At 37.1% G+C, this 13,367-nt stretch overlaps 1 protein-coding gene across 2 annotated transcripts in view; it reads left to right on the top strand.

The window, feature by feature from the left end:
* spoon (A-kinase anchor protein spoonbill) overlaps positions 1-13,367 on the top strand; it is a 189,430-nt gene that overhangs the window by 34,314 nt on the left and 141,749 nt on the right. The window contains exon 1 of one of the 2 annotated variants that reach the window (XM_069815965.1): positions 8,736-9,021. The exons of the other annotated variant lie outside the window; for it this stretch is intronic. The gene's annotated coding sequence lies outside the window, so the exon portion shown is untranslated. Of the gene's footprint in view, positions 1-8,735; positions 9,022-13,367 lie in introns of those variants that run through there. 2 annotated transcript variants of the gene reach the window in all.

The following is a 13,367-nucleotide window of genomic DNA, read 5'->3' as shown; positions in this document are numbered from 1 at the left end:
GCGGGAATGAACCTCCGGGTTCCTTAAAAGCCAGTAAGTAAGTAATGGCGGTGTAGTGTAAATATTTATATGTGTCATTGCCTTCAGTATTGGCTCGAGGGAGCGCAAAAATTACAGTTCCTAAGGAAAGATAAAAAGGTATTACTTACTGATAAAATAAGAGGCCTAGAAAATTTTGTAGTCTCCAGATCATTTGAGCAAGATCTCTTAGTAGGATAAAATGATTTTACGCTCTACATTTCAAGTTATACATGCAGCAGCTATACGAAAATGCTATTGTTCGAAAGCTTAGCAAACCTGATATTTTTTTAACTTTTGCCTACAATCCACAATGACCTGAAATAGCTACTGCTATCGTCCCGACATTGATACTTGCGTTTTCGCGTTGAAACTCAAAACCTGAAGTTGGATAGGTTCAAGAAAAAGTATTTGGCCTAAAAAAATCCATTGAGAGGGAGTATGTTTCATTATTATGGAAGCAAATAACTATCAAAAAGACAAGTATTCTTCATTGAAAATAAATCTGAAAAATTTTTATTTGAACATCTAACGAACTTAGTTTGCAGCAGCATTTGCTGCACAAGCCACTAGTATAATTTAAACACAATAATTATCTATACACTAAAACAATAATAAAACTAAAGGATATTTTTAATTCACACAACGCACGCGCTAATCAGCCAACTCAAAATTATCTCGGGTATTGTATGCATGTGAAACACAGACACGGCAGCACCGTCCTGTTACCATGGCTACGCATCTCTCGTGATAGGTTGATTTGAATGGTTGCCATGGTAACATGCTAAAGGCGCCATTTGTTAGTTCGGAAGTAGTTTTGGACACACCATAAAAACAAGCCGTTGCATGATAGTGATGTTCCATCATAACATACGCGCAAATATGTCCGATTAATGCAATATTTCAATGCTAAGGACGCAAAAAAAAAAAACAACTTCCAAATAACACCTGACAGAATTTTTAACAACCTTCTATTTAATTTTTCCTGTTTCCTAAACTATTCATTCAAAATTTCCAGTTAATATTGTAATGTATTCCTGTACCTTTTAAAAAAAAAATTCCAGAATCTAGAAATATTGACCTTGTCTTGCGAGTGTATTTTTTTCCCCTGGTGATGTTTTATATTAAAAATCAAGATAAAGTTAGGACTAATCAAAACATTCATAGTTTTAATACGAGACACAAATTAGATCTCTATCTACTCTCTGTTAGTCTCGGCTGTTATAAAAAAAGTTCAATGTTCATGTATTGCGGTCTTATTGCACTACCTAATTGTCTTAAAGATTTGAATGGGCAGGAGAAAGAGGTTAGAACTGAATTAACAAAATTTCTTCACGCGCATACCTTCTACTCAATTGGTAGGCTAAATTGTTTATGCTTGTAAATTGAATTAATCTGTTTGATATGTATTGCATATTTTTGTATAATTTTAGACTTGTTCATCATTTCAAAGATACAACTGATGTAAGATCTATGGAATACAAAAAATTAAATGAAAATGAAATGAAAGTGGTATTATAGAAATGTATAGCACATTGTATAAAGAGGTGCCGTATCGTATCGGTCCAATTCATTCCGAAACTTTTTCACTCACCTGACGGTTTCAATTCCGGTGGATCTTGTGACGTATGTGGTGGACAGTTCTGACAGTTTTTTATTGTATCTTTTTTACACGTTGCCACCACATTAAGCTGATGCTATTCTGATACCCCCATTGCTTCTGTACAGCGCCTGCTGTATTATGAAAAGTAAAATTAAAATACCAGCATTTGTCTGGTGAAATTTGAAGAAAAAGATCGGGTAACCGGGCATTGGACCTCCCGAATACGTACTGGGACTTAGGCTGCTCAGTGCTAAGCGCGGCCTCGTCCTTCCTACGAACTCTAGTTTCATCCACAATGTTGATATGGTAATTACTTGTAGACAAGAGCGAGGAATGGGATTTTTTTTTTTTCCGGTTTGCTACCGTGTCTCTCAGCTTTACAAATTTTGTTTCCGGTTCGAACTTCTTCAAGACGATGGATTTTATAGGTCGATAAAATCTTTAACACTCGCCCGTGGCCGAGTGGTTAGCCTCTGTGCCTTCCACCTTGGCGACCCGGGTTCGATCTCCGTCTGGATCATAAAGGAATTTTCGGTGGGCAAAGCGGGATTTTCACCTTTTCCTCTCACAAATATCATCCTTCCATCAATACTTCACAATCATCCTCACTCTGCGAAGGTCCAAGGTAGAACTCCAGAACAAATAAAAATGGCTGAAAGTTGTTGTTCACAGTGTGTTTAATAAAGACTATTAAAATATTTTAAATGATTTTCTTCGGGAGGGAAGTAAAGCTGGGAGCCCCTGTGACGTAGATTTACGACACACAAAAGAACCCTCATAAAGAGCTTCAGGCATTGAATTTTAATGTTGAAAGCTTAGTAATGAAATAAAATTATCTATTTCTACTGTTATTGCTACCACAATAGAAAACAAACGTAATTTACGCTACAGCCTATGAAGGACCAAAGCCTACCAGCCTATTGCTGGCCTTACGTCCACATGCTTCAGCTGAAATGAACTATCATACAACCAGTAGGGGAGAGTTGGGTAGTATCGGACATCGGGTAATATCGGACAGTGCGTTTCTTTCATCTACCACCAGATGGTAGTACCTGAATAACATGGTTACGTTTCTGTATGCGACATCACGTAACCATGTCATTCAGGTACTATCATCTGGTGGTAGATGAAAGAAACTCACTATCCGATACTACCCATCTCTCCCCTACAGGGATAGCGTGTGGTTAGCGCAGTGATCCCTCCTGGCCGTTTAGCTGACTTGCGAAACCGTATTTCGCCAATCACGTTTTAAAAAAGTCTTTGTTAATTCTCTAGCATCTACTAGTGTTTGCTGGTTGTGCTAACTGATGGAAATACATGGCAACAATGTGATGTTGAAACTTGTGTTCAGATTTCTGTCCAGCGACAGTTCTGATACTCGTATATCATTACTACTACTACTACTGCTACTACTACTACTACTACTACTACTACTACTACTACTATTATTATTTTATATTTTAAAGATTGATTAATTAATAACCCAGCACACTCACATTCATACAAATTTCCAGACTCTAAAGACACCTAGGAAACTTCTGTTCTTCAATGAAAATTCCCAGAGAGCCGAACCCGGGAACTCCAGATCTGGGAGACCACCAGGCCACGGAGGCAGTCTACTACTCACTGTAGCTCCCAAAATTCGCCACTATGCTGGGTGTGCACCAGTCCTATACATTGGTTTATTGGCTATTTCTTGAGACAGTTTCTTTCCTCTTGGAAACTCGAACTGAGGTTTTCCCCAGCCTTAAAGCTGCGGTTTGTTTACGGCGATCATCGCCGGGCGCACATCGCTGGAGATTTTCGCCTGGAGCTGCTAGCAGTTAAAATGAATGCGCACGGTTTCTTTACAGCGATGATCGCCAACGTAGATCGTTGGACGCGACGCAGATCGCTGGAGGTTGCTTCTGAAGCAAATTCAGGACGCACATCGCCGCATACATGTTCAATAATCGATATTTAGAGAAGGCCATGTAGAAATATTGAATCGAGTTATGGCAGCAAAACAAATGAGAATTGACAGCGATGTACGCTGATAAAGAAACCACTTCATGACGATCATCGCCAGCGTTTATAATCGCCGGCGATGTGCGTAAATAAACCGCAGCTTTGGTGACTGTCAGGTAATCTGTAGCGAATCCCCGGCCTCGTCTCACCAGGTTATAATCTTGCTGTCATCAATTCCATCGGTTCTAAATAACCTAATAGTTGATACAGAGTCATTAAATAATTAAAAAGCATACCACAGGAATTCGTGTTGTTTCTACAGTATAATTATCTTTCTCTTATTCTTGTGGAAGGTAGGGACCATGTGACCCATTTCGAGGCTATGTTTATTAGTATCGATATAGCAGAATTACGGAGTATAAAATGAAACGTTCATTTGATAGCAAATGTTCATAGCAAATACATTCACGAAATGAGAACGCGTGAAGGAAAGGAAGCCTACTTGACTTCTAGTGGATTGAAATGAACGAAGTAAGTTATTTTTTACGATGCACGAGGCACTAGTTCATGGATGCAATTAAATGTATAAATAGGTTAGGAGAATTCCAGTGCTCGCACCGTGTACAGCTCCTTTCATGTTCAAGACCTGGAACACAGCTAGGCACTACAGTGTGTTCAGCCATATTTTCCGAGTTATTATTATGTAGCCATAGTTGTCCCCTTAAATAACACTGCAAGGCACGCTTCTTCTAACGAAGGACGAACCTCGCTAGTCTGAGGAGCTCTGTCGCGTTTCTGCTTGTATTACCGCTACATCATCCGATGTAACCATTAGCCTACTGGTGTTTTGATATTATTTGTTTTCGATGTACGTGTCTCATTACTAATCATTTTTAGCTTATTAACTTTACTTAGTTTTATAATTTATTATAATGATATAGGCCATTCGGTATCTCGTGAAACATGAATGACTTTAATGTATGGGGACCCAAGTTCGAACCTGAGCTAAACTTTAGACATGGTGAAGAGACAGTAAAAGACTTAGGGTGGGAACTTCTCAAATCAAGGCGACGAAAAACCAGACTCACCGCATTGTTTAAGGCACAGATGGAACACAAAGCATGGACCTATATCAATCCTAGATTAGTAACACCATCATACTTGGGAAGGGCTGATCATATTAGGAAGTTTAAATGCAGAAAACAAAGAATGGACGTGGCAAAATTTTCCTTTGTTAACCGCACAATAGTAGACTGGAACAGCTTACCTGCGGCAATCTTTCAGGGTGGTCCTCTTAAAATCAATACATTTAAGGAAAGTTTGAGAAGATTAGACTGAAAATGTAATTGGAGGTGCAGTGTAATTATTTAAGTTGTGTCATGTAATTAATTGAGTTATATAATTAATTAAGTTGATATGTAATTAATTAAGGTGATATGTAATTAATTTTTTTTATTTTATTGGGTTATTTTACGACGCTGTATCAACATCTAGGTTATTTAGCGTCTGAATGATATGAAGGTGATAATGCCGGTGAAATGAGTCCGGGGTCCAGCACCGAAAGTTACCCAGCATTTGCTCGTATTGGGTTGAGGGAAAACCCCGGAAAAAACCTCAACCAGGTAACTTGCCCCGACCGGGATTCGAACCCGGGCCACCTGGTTTCGTGGCCAAACGCGCTGACCGTTACTCCACAGGTGTGGACTGTAATTAAATTGGTATGTAATTAATTAAGGTGATATGTAATTACTTAAATTGGTAATAGTTGGGTGAAATAGCAGTACTTATAAGTTAGATTTACTTTTGCTTATCGTAGGCGTTATTATAGAATAGTTTTTATTTATAGTCCTAGGTTTATTGCATCTACTATGTATAGATTTACGTTTATTCTATTTTATTTCATTTACGTTTATTTTATTTTATTTCATGTAATTGTAATTATTGTATATTATATATCACTGCCACCGGGTGTATACCCAATTGTAGTATTAATACATACATACATACACACACATAAGTGTTCTGCCCATGGGAGGTCTTTCACTGCAAACCTAGCTTTCTCCAATCTTTTCTATTTTCTGCCTTCCTCTTAGTCTCCGCATATGATCCACATATCTTAATGTCGTCTATCATCTGATATCTTCTTCTGTCCTGAACTCTTCTCCCGTTCACCATTCCTTCCAGTGCATCCTTCAGTAGGCAGTTTCTTCTCAACCAGTGACCCAACCAATTCCTTTTTCTCTTTCTGATCAGTTTCAGCATCATTCTTTCTTCATCCACTCTTTCCAACACAACTTCATTTCATATTCTGTCTGTCCACTTAACACGCTCCATTCTTCTCCATATTCACATTTCAAATGCTTCTATTCGTTTCTCTTCATTTCGTCGTAATGTCCATGTTTCTGCCCCATACAATGCCACACTCCACACAAAGCACTGGACTAGTTTCTTCCTTAGTTCTTTTTCCAGAGATCCGCAGAAGATGCTCTTTTTCTATTAAAAGCTTCCTTTGCCATTGCTATCCTCCTCTTCACTTCCTGGCTGCAGCTCATGTTACTGCATGAAGTATTTGAAGATGTCCACTTGCTCTACTGCCTCATTTAGAATTCGTAAGTTTACCGTCTTTATTTTTCTTCCGACAATCATGCTCTTCGTCTTGTTTACATCTATCTTCATCCCATACTGCTCACAGCTGTCATTTAGCTCCAGTAGCATGCCCCTTAGTATCGTTTCCTCTTCTGCTAACAACGCCATATCAGCAGCAAATATTAGGCACATTAATCTTTTTCCTCCTACTTTTACCACTCCCATGTTCTGAAAACAGTTCTTCACATACCCCACCATAAGGTTCTTAATATAGGCTACGGCGCACGAATGCATTTTGATTCACGAGATAACGAATAGCCCGCGACCTCGTATTTATGCGAAATAAGTTTCTCGTCTTTGATCACCATCAAAACAAAAGTGAGAAATTTCCTTGAACTCTAAAAAACACTGTGTGTATGGAATGCTGAGTCCAGATTTGAGAAGCTGCTTTCTGAGAAACATACTCATTAATCGCATTAGTTTTTTTTTACTTTATAACTACGGAAACATTTTTTATTCTTATGTTCAGTGTTATTTATGTTTCTAAATACAAAATAAATGTTCATAAGAAACTTTTTGACTTGTTTTGTAAATTATCTCGCGACCCCCCCCCCTCCCTGAGGGTCGCGACCTACACTTTAGGAACTACTGCTTTTACCTCTGCAACGTGAAGGTAAACCAAGTTTTGCGAATAATTTTTGGGAAAGTTGGAAATAATCAGCAACTAATGAGAGCATTGATAGATCGCAGTAATTATGATAGCTCTCCATAGAGGTCATCGTAACTAGGTTGTAATCTTATTTTCGAATAAAAGATTAATCCCCGATATTAATAAGCCGAACCTTCCTCCTGTGACTCTGAATAAAGCGATCATTCCGCTCAGTTCAACTGTAAAAAAACCTGGGAGTTCATTTTGAATCTAACCTTACCTGGGACACGCATATCAAACACACATGCAAGAAAGTATTTTCCACTCTACACTCGTTAAAAAGATTGTACCACTATCCAGATAAATTAAAGCAGACGCTTGTACAGACTCTTATTATGCCTCATTTCGATTATTGTGACACTTTATTCAGTGATCTCAGGGTGGATTTATCCCAGAAACTGCAACGTGTTCATAATGCGTGTGTTCCTTTCATTTGTAATATCCGCTAGTACGATCACATTGCGCCTTCTTTCGATAAATTATTGTGGCTCAGGTTAAATGAGAGGAGAAAGTTACATTCCCTTTCTCTCTTATACCGAATTTTGCACACCTCTACTCCCTCCTACTTATCTGTCCGATTCCACAGTCTTTCTCGGTATCATAACTTAAATACTCGGTCACAGTATGATAACACGCTAGAAATACCACTCCACACATCATCTCTTTATTCTTCATCTTTCACTGTTGCTACTTCTCGTCACTGGAATTCTCTGCCGCCTGAAGTCAAGGGCTACCGAACTTTAATTTCCTTTAAATGTAAATTAGAAAATTATCTTATGATGAATTGCCAGACCTAACGCGTTTAATGGAATGTGTTCCACTGTATTTATCTTTATTCTTTTTGTCTCTTATTTTTATTATCTAAATCGTGTTTATTTATCACTTAACGCCAATATGTATCCCACTGTGTTGTTTTTTTTATTATTAATCTCTTTTTTATTCAATTGTCGGTTTCTGGTTTAATTATGTAAATCCTACTTAATTGTAATCTAATACTAATATGTATACTAATGTGTTTATTTTTATTATTACTGTGTACATTTTTTTTATTCAATTATCGGCTTCTGTTTTTATGTGATTCGTATTTGATTCTAACAACATTAATATGTATTCCACTATGTTTATTTTTATTTTATGAGGTAAATTTTCATTTAACTATCTCTTTTGATCTCATTATGTACCTAAATTGTATCAGTAGGCCTATGTAATTACTTAATTCCGATCCAGTTTTATGTTCAACTATGTAAGCAAGTTTTAATCCTGGTTGAGTGTAAGGGAAGGCCTTACGGCCTTAACTCTGCCAGGTTAAATATTTTTTTTTAATTGGGTTATTTTACGACGCTGTATCAACATCTAAGGTTATTTAGCGTCTGAATGATATGAAGGTGATAATGCTGGTGAAATGAGTCCGGGGTCCAACACCGATAGTTACCTAGCATTTGCTCGTATTGGATTGAGGGAAAACCTCGGAAAAAAAACCTCAACCAGATAACTTTTCCCGACCGGGAATCGAACCCGGGCCACCTGGTTTCACAGCCAGACGCGCTGACCGTTACTCCACAGGGTGGACGCCAGGTTAAATAAAGCCATTATTATTATTATTATTATTATTATTATTATTATATTATATTATATTACTTTGTTAGTGCTCACATACAGTACATGTATGCTGTATGTTTTAGGATAAATCAGTATTACTAACGCACAGAGATTATACATTAGAAAAATAGACACAACTGCTGCATGTCCTTACGTCGTCGCACCTGACTATGGCAAAGAATTTGGCGCATGCGTTATCTTATGCGATCCTGCGATGTGCAGTACATACAGTTGCCGGTTGCTCGCCAGAACAAGCCACGTGGTAGATAGTTGCTTACTTTAGTGTTGCTTTGGATCTCAATCCGAGTAGCCGCTGCGGTCAGGCTGGAGAGTGGAAACATCTGGATGCTTATATTTAAAACCACAACTATTGCATACGTGTACACCGGCAACATACAGACATTTTACTGGTAGGGCACCGTTTAGAGTGCCTTAATACATCTGTTTTAACTTTTAAACATGTTTTAACCGCATATGTGTTATTACTGAAGTGACAGTCATTTTAAACTTGTTTACGTTGTGCCTTATCTCAGGATTACAAGTTTCTTAAAATGGAAAGGTAAGTACGGTTATTTTTTTTTATTAAAGCAGTTCACTGCAGATTGTAGACAACGTACGGTTGGATTTTGTGTGATTTTGACATTTCGTGGAAGTGTTTGGTATCTCCATCTGGAACAGACGTGCGTACCACGTGTAATTGATGGCCTCCTGCTGAATCTTGACTTGATACAAGATGTTATTCGATAATAAACAATATTTTAAAATATTTATATCTATTGGTTGTCAAATTAAACTATAATATAGATTTGTTTTTATTTATACGATAATAAATATATTGTTTGTATTATCGCTTGCGTAATATTGGCAAAAGATTCTGGCCACAAGGTTTCCAAGTGAACTTCTTGTTTGGTAGTTTCGAAGTAAATTCTGAAAACAAAGTAATTTTATATCTGAATATGTCGTATTTATGAAAGTTCATGCAGTAGGGCTATATTACGTCTTTCTCTTTTTGATTTAGTGTGCTGTGCACGATTGATGTTTTCTTGTTGTTGAAGTGTGTTGAAAACTGATAAAATTATTAGATATATATGTTATGCAACAAACGCAGCTTGTTACGTCTTCGTTAAAGAAAATAATATAGACTGAAAAGGATCTTTCTTTTTATTTTTATAATTTATCCGCTACAGTCACAAAACCTTCGTTGTTATTAAGCATAGTATCATGGTCATTATAAGTCCCTGTTAGTATATTATTAAGTAAGAGTCTAGACCTACGTGAGGTACATTCTAATTGGCTGAAGTCAGAAACCATTACCTACCTTAAACACAGAGTATTTTGCTGTCAATCTTAATAAATAATTTAACATTCTTTCTGCCATAGCAGACTATCTAAATGACGGAGAATACTATTACAAAATTTAAATTTAATGATACAGTGGTTGTAACAGTAAGTTAAATTTGCTAATACAAAGTAGTATGAGAAAAACTGTCATAATAGAACTGTATATTTCGGTCTTCATTTCATGCTATATAAATAGATGTTTAATGCTTCTATAGAACCTTTTAAAGCAAGAAAAGAAAATTATCTTATTCGGCAAGATAACTCGGATTATGGTGTTATTACCATTTGGTCACTATAGGAACGAAAACCTTCACTTAAATAAATACTGCGGCCCATGATTGCTGATTCCACATGTGTCTGTTTAATGGTGGTGGTGGTGGTGGTGGTGGTGGTCCAATGCACTGTTGTAGCCCTCCCCTGTCATTCAAATATAACACTCGAATTGTCCTAGACACAATACTAGAGAAACGGACCATTTCTCTATTAATTTGTCCTGGACCTCTAGCATGTTATGTTGTAATTAATAAAGCGGGAAGGGAGATGTGCTTCCTTTAGTGTACTTCTTCCGCAGAGCAATAATAATAATAATAATAATAATAATAATAATAATAATATACTGCAGGAACTCAACATCCAACCATTAGAAGAAAAAATTACAGAATACAGAAACAGATGGCTTGAACACATTTCTCGTATGGAAGCTGGCCGGACACCCCAAGAAATGCTAAAATACCACCCTCAAGGACGACGACGACCTGGACGTCCACAGAAACGTCTATTGGATCCTGTATAGCTGGAACCGAAACAGGCCAACAATGGCCTAATTTCGTGCCTGGAATATGATGATGATAATGATGATGATGATACTTATGGCTTTTAAGGAACCCGAGGTTCATTGTCGCCCTCACATAAGCCCGCCATCGGTCCCTATCCTGAGCAAGATTAATCCAGTCTCTATAATCGTATCCCACCTCCCTCATATCCATTTTAATATTGTCCTCTCATCTACGTCTCGACCTCCCCAAAGGTCTTTTTCCCCTCTAGCCTCCCAACTAACACTCTATTAATAATAATAATAATAATAATAATAATAATAATAATAATAATAATAATAATAATAATAATAATGATAATGATAATGATGATAATATAATAATAATAATAATAATAATAATAATAATGACAATCTAATGTACTGTTGTAGTCCCACTAATTCAAATATAATACTCGAATGGTCCAAGACTCAATAGGCCTACTAGAGAAACGGACCATTTTTCTAGTAATTCACCCTGGACCTCTCGCATGGTATGTTGTAATTAGTAAAGCGGCAAGGAAGGTGTGCTTCCTTTAGTGTAGTTTTTCTGGAGAGCGACAATAATAATAATAATAATAATATACATATGATAACACACTTCAGTTTGTCTTGGTATGAACAGGTAGGCTACAAGTAACATTCTTGCTCTAATCGCACTATTCTTCCCAGGTTACATTGCGTTAAGTTAGCTTTGGCACAGGTTGCAGATTTAGAGATTTAGTTGGGGCTTAACGACTCTTCTACACAAACACACATTACATGAACATGAATAGTGTGACATTCGTGTGTCGGAGTTATTAATTGTAAACAGAGTTGATGCTGAAACTGGTCAGGAAGCGGAAAAGGAATTGGTTGGGTTACTTGCTTGAGAAGGAACCTCTTACTGAAGGATGCACTGGAAGGAATGGTAAACGGGAGAAGAGTTCGGGGCAGAAGAAGATAACGGATGATAGACGACATTAAGATATGTGGATCATATGAGGAGACAAAGAAAAAGTCGGAAAATAGGAAGGATTGGAGAATGCTGGGTTTGCAGTGAAAGAACTGCTCTTGGGCAGAACACTGTGAATGAATGAATTAAAAAAACGGTAAAGGAATAATACATTAAAATGTGGTTTATTTTAAATCACCGATACTGTGTTCACGCTCAGAAACTTACTGAATCTTACACATTCACTTTACGCTGCAGTGATCTTGCTAATGTTTGTTAGTCTTGTACTATGTGCAGGAAAGACAGTCACATTCCTTTCTAATTTTGTTATTCATGTGCACTACCTAGTCAGCATTAAGGCATGCTTCGTGACACATTGTGAGATTTGATATTTGTCTTTAGGCCCTTGAGCTGAAAACACAGCGACAGAAATACTGTACGTAGAAAATAAGCATTACGTAACAGCACGTTCGCTCTCTGGATGTAAACTCCTAATTTTATGTAGAAATTATGTTCCTCTAATCACTACTGAACTGCCGTCTGCAACTGCACGTTTTACTGTTCTCTATTACATTGAGTCATTCGTTAATATTGGTTGGTAGTCCTGAAACAATTTAGCCTGTAATTCATTAATTTGAGTAGCTATTACTGGCAAACAATATGTTCCCATATTACAAGCTTAATTAATTACAATTGCGCCAGTTACAAATCCTGATTGGGATAAGTTACGTGGTTGATGTTTTTTTTTTCCCCGGAGTTTTTCCTCAATCCATTAAGAGCAAATGCTGAGTAACTTTCGGCGCTGGATCCTGGACTCATTTCGCTGGCATTATCACTATCCATTCAGACGCTATATAACAATAGTGGTTGACTAAAGTCATAAAGTAAATAAAATTAAAAAGAACATAATTTGCTCCCAGAGTAATCGTCCTTCAACGTTCAACGAGAACATTGCAGAATTTACTGATTTGGTAATTCTCTAGTAAAGCTACATTGAAGAAGACAATTTTCTTTTACTTCACTGGCTTCTGAGATGTGTGTATTGATAAACACGTGGTTTTAGCGTGTAAAATTAAACATTAAAATAAAATAAAATAAAAAAATTAGCCTATTGTTTAGGAAGAAAATATAAAATAGTTTTAATTACTGCAATATCTGCGTTTTTCTTCTCATTTTACTTTTTATTATGTTATTTAATAAAATTAAAAATGTTGTGGAATCCCCCCTTACCACGAGTATTTACTCTTTCTGAGGCTGCTAGAGTGGTTTTTATATGTAAAAAATGTAACTTATCTTTGTTCTAGCAATAATAATAATAATTTATACTGTTATACTGTTAGGTTGGCAGTCCATGTATTGTGGGTCCCTATCACCACAGCATGGCGCGTCCTCAGGTTGCGGATAGAGGAGACGGCTTCCAGATATGGAGGGTAGCTGCGAATATATTGAATAAGCAGTCGTGGACAGCCGATAAGGGGTGGTCCTCCAGCTTGGGGGTTGGGCGAAGGGCTAACAACCCATCACCGTAAAAAACAGCTTGCTACGAATCCCTACAATAAGCCTCGGAATAGGACTGATTCTCTGGCACGACCACAGCAAAGTTAAGAGGGTGGAAGTGCATTATATAGCGAAATTTATAAACTTGTACTTGCTATTTGGGAAAAGGAAATTGTACCAGAACAATGGAAGGAGTCCATAATTGTACCTATTTTTAAAAAGGGGGACAAAACCAAATGTGGTAACTTTCGAGGAATATCACTTTTGTTGACGTCGTACAAAATTGTGTCCAATATTCTTTTGAGAAGATTAACTCCGTACG

Source organism: Periplaneta americana, chromosome 17 (genome assembly GCF_040183065.1).
Source record: "Periplaneta americana isolate PAMFEO1 chromosome 17, P.americana_PAMFEO1_priV1, whole genome shotgun sequence".
Lineage (NCBI taxonomy): Eukaryota > Metazoa > Arthropoda > Insecta > Blattodea > Blattidae > Periplaneta > Periplaneta americana.
Note: the sequence above shows the minus strand (reverse complement) of the source record. Positions and strands in the feature narration are given on the sequence as shown.